This window comes from Cavia porcellus, unplaced genomic scaffold (assembly GCF_034190915.1).
Source record: "Cavia porcellus strain 051 isolate PalLab524CR breed Dunkin Hartley unplaced genomic scaffold, mCavPor4.1 scaffold_24, whole genome shotgun sequence".
Lineage (NCBI taxonomy): Eukaryota > Metazoa > Chordata > Mammalia > Rodentia > Caviidae > Cavia > Cavia porcellus.
Window position 1 is genome coordinate 2,961,177 of NW_026947507.1, and position 3,998 is coordinate 2,965,174.

Below are 3,998 nucleotides of genomic sequence, written 5' to 3' on the forward strand. Positions count from 1 at the left end.
GAAGGCTGACTGGTGGCGAGGTGAGCGAGGAACTGACTCCCTACCGCAGTCTGACTCCAGCGGAGGATTTTCTGGGCGCGGGCAGTCCTGTAAGAGCAGGGCGCGGTGGCAACTGCAGCCGCGCATTTCCCTCTCGGACGGGATTGGTGAAAGGTGCCTGGCCGGAGGGACGCTGCTCGCGGACCCCCTAGGCTGGCCTAACCCAGATCCCAGAGCCTGACGGTGGCCCGGAGGAGCGACCGACTCCCGCGTAGGCTGCCTCCTCCGCAACTCCCTGGGGCGCAGCGGTGAGCGGGAACAACTAGCCAGCGCAATTTGATCAAGCTGTGGCTGGCAGGCAGGGAAGCCGGGCCTCCTGTGTAAGATTACATTTTATAAGGAACAGAAAATATGGGGAAGGGAAGCAACAAAAAAGGCTCCTCGACCCCCAATCCTGAGAATCAGGCAATTGTGGACACTGCACCATTATACATTAAGCGCCATTTAGAGAGCCTCATAGACCAATTCAGGAATGAAGTTATCAATGACCTGAAGCTAGAAGTATGCAGAATAGTTAGAGAAATGCTAAGCACCACCCAGGAAAAAGCGGATGGTGGAATGGAAGAACAGAAAAAGAGGGGAGAATTGCTTGATGGAGAAAACAGAGAAAGCATTGAGTATGTGAAGCAGGTGCAAAGGGACTATCAAGAAATTAAGAAGTCTACCCAAGACTGGCATAACAGCTTGAAAGAAACTAAGGACAGACTATCTGAATTGGAGGGCAGACTTGAAACATGGGAGAATGAAATGAAAAACTTCTTAAAAATAACAAAGAAACACACAGCAATAATACAAAGACAAGAAGATGATAAGAGGAGCCATAACTTAAGGATTAAGAACATAAAAGAAGAAGTAGGGACAAAAACAAGTGAACTACAAAAGCTACTCACAGAAATAATCCAGGAGAATTTTCCTAATTTAGCAAAAGGTAAAGATACTCAGATGTATGAGGCATACAGGACCCCAGCTACCTACAACCCTAACAGAGAAACACCCAGGCATATAATAATAAAAATTCCAGAAATTCAATACAAGAACAGAATATTAAAAGCTGTAAGAGACAAGAAACAGATCACTTACAAGGGAAGACCCATCAGAATTACAGCAGATTTCTCTTCACAAACCATCAAATCACGAAGAGCATGGGGAGAAATAATTCAAGCTTTGAAAGATAATAATCTCCAGCCAAGATTGAGATATCCTGCACAACTGTCCCTGGAAATTGATGGAAACACGAGGTGCTTCCAGGATAAAGAGGAACTGGGGGAATTTGCAACCACCAATTCAACCCTACAGAAAGTATTGCAGGATATTCTAAAAAAAGAAAAATACAAAGAACCCAGAAATAGGGGCGGGGAGGCCACAACGAATGGAGCAGAGAACAAAATGAAGAAGACAAACTGACAGCTACTGACAGAAAAAGAGCTCAACAGAAATGAGACAGAAGATTGGATGATAGGAACAGCTTTTCTGTGGAGAAAATGACATCTTAATAGGTAATACTGATTTAGTACCATCTTGTTTTGAAGTCTCATCTAGCTTTTGTTCTTCTGTCTCCAATGGTCTAAACAGGTTGTATCTTATTGGATTTTGTTATGTACGATAGTATAAGAAAAAACCTTTTAAAGACAAGGAGAATATACAGAAACCATTGTTCATTTTCTGTTAGTCGATTCTAAATACTCTATAATGCTGTCATTCTCTTAAATGGATTTACATTGTTTTGATATACTTAATGCTACAGTATATGAAGTTGTACTCAAGGACTTCAGGGAGGGAGTCAATATGGTAACTATTTTTGGGTCAGGATTAGCTGGTGGTGAAACACTATTCTGCTTAAGTGGTTATGTTTTGATCTGCCCTGTTTCGCTGTTATGCCCTCCTTTTTCTCAATCTCCACTCCATTATTTACTTTTTTATTTTTATCCATTTAATTAAAGGGAAAAATATAGCAGGATATAATATAGTAACCCACTTTGACTTTCTATTATCTCGATTTGAAGCCCTGTATTACTCTCACCATCTTGTTTTTGACTGAGGTTCCTATATTCTGTTTTGCTGGATAGTATCAGGTTCGAAAGTTTAGGCATCAGCTGAGAAGATAATGAGATTCATTATAACGCCCATTCTCGTTGACTTTTATCTACTTTTGAAGACCTACAATATCTCCAATGTTTTGGTTTTGTCGGTTTTATTCTTTACGGTTTTGTTCAATTGTATTACAACTAATGATATAGGCAATTCTATTAGAAATAGCGGGAGGCGTTATGGTAACCATTGTTGATCACCTTGTATTATGTTCTTATATTATCTATTATGTCCACCCTTTTGACTTGACCGATTCTATTCTGTTATGTCACATTTGGTTTTACTCTCTTCCAAAAAAGCAACAAGAACCGTGGGAGCAATGAAACCCAAAATGTGTAATAGTCACTGTACAAAAGAGAGGAAAAGAAAGTGCTCTAAACTATATAACTGCATGTATATTTAAATGTATAAGATAGAAAATGATATCACAGAGTTTTATTGGATCATTGAACAGAACTGTTTGCAGTATCATTGTTGGAATGTCCACTCTACAAGCTTTAATTTTGTGACTTAAACAATTATTTCTAAGATGGCAATATGTAATCCATTAACTAGTGATTTCCTACTGCGCATTTTTTATTCTGTAAATCTGTATAACTTGTACCCCTTCACTGTTTTTTTTCCTTTCTTTTCTTTTCTCCTTAAATAAAAATTTAAAAAAAAAAAAAAGAATCAGAAGATTTTTTTGATAGTCCACTTAGCTGGAGTCTCTGGTCCTGTGGGCTTGAAGTGGGAGTGATGAATCCAATGGCTCTTAAAGCCTGAGCCCCTCCTACTATGTGGGACTCACTGTGAATGCTACCGCTTTTTTATGGGACTTGTGCCCTGAGTAATTTTCCAGTCTTTTAGGTCAATACAGGGCACAAGATGGAGTCATTTATGCCAAGCTATAACAATACTGTGCATGCGCAATTTAGTATGCAGATAAGATTCTTGAGGACCCATTTACAAATCCCTGGAGCTATTTATGGCCCTGAATCAAGGTTAGCAGTTTTCTGATGCTGTTGTTTTCAAGAAGGACCCTAAGTTGGTATCTTTCTATGGTCTGCTGGTCATTTCAGAACTTTAGAAATGTAATGGTTGATTCATTAGGAAAAAAAAAAAAAAAACAACCATCTCATTGTGAGCCCATCCTATGGGCCAGGAGGAAAAGAAGCCATCCCCCCCCCAACCCCACTGAGCCTGCCACTGAAGGCCCAGAGAAAGGGAGGCCAAAATGCCTGGTGAGCCCACAGCTGAGGGCCCAGAAAAGAGTCCATTCACCCTACCTGGTGAGCTAGCTGCCACAGCCCAAAGGAGAACAAACCACTCCCCCCACCCTCCTATCCCATGATCCTGCCACTGCAAACCTAGAGCAGAAGAGGCCACGTCTCCCCCATAAGCCCACCATGGGCCTGGAGGAGAGGAAACCACATCTCTGGAGTTTCATTGCCATTGATGGAACCTTCAACACCCCGGAACCTCAGATCAGAGGAACCCAGACATCTAGCCCAATCCCCTGCACCACAGGGTGGGCAACCAGTGCAGGAAACATCCAGGATTCAGCAACCAACTGATGTGGAGGAACACAGGAAAATGTCAAGATGAAGGGTGCAGTCTCAGACCTCCAGCCCACCCAGAGCAAGTCCAGAAGACATAGACACAAAGTAAATTAGAAGCCACACACCTAAAATCTCTGAAATGATGGCAACTGAAATAAAGAGACAACCTAGTGTTTATATTGTTGAAATTTTTTAATTTTTATTTTGAAGGTAGTAAAATACAACAGAACAAGACCGAATAAAGCTAACTGAGACAGTGTAGTGAAATTGGTACATAACTTCACAGCAGGTTACCCCGATAACAGTAATAGGTATCACAGTATATCTCAT

General features: G+C 41.3%; 1 non-coding gene across 1 annotated transcript; it reads left to right on the plus strand.

Annotated features, from left to right (window-relative positions):
• Positions 1-3,094: 3,094 nt before the first annotated feature.
• Positions 3,095-3,231, plus strand: LOC111754777 (small nucleolar RNA SNORA2/SNORA34 family). The gene has a single exon (XR_002789443.1). It is a non-coding gene; the product is annotated as a small nucleolar RNA SNORA2/SNORA34 family (small nucleolar RNA).
• Positions 3,232-3,998: the final 767 nt, after the last annotated feature.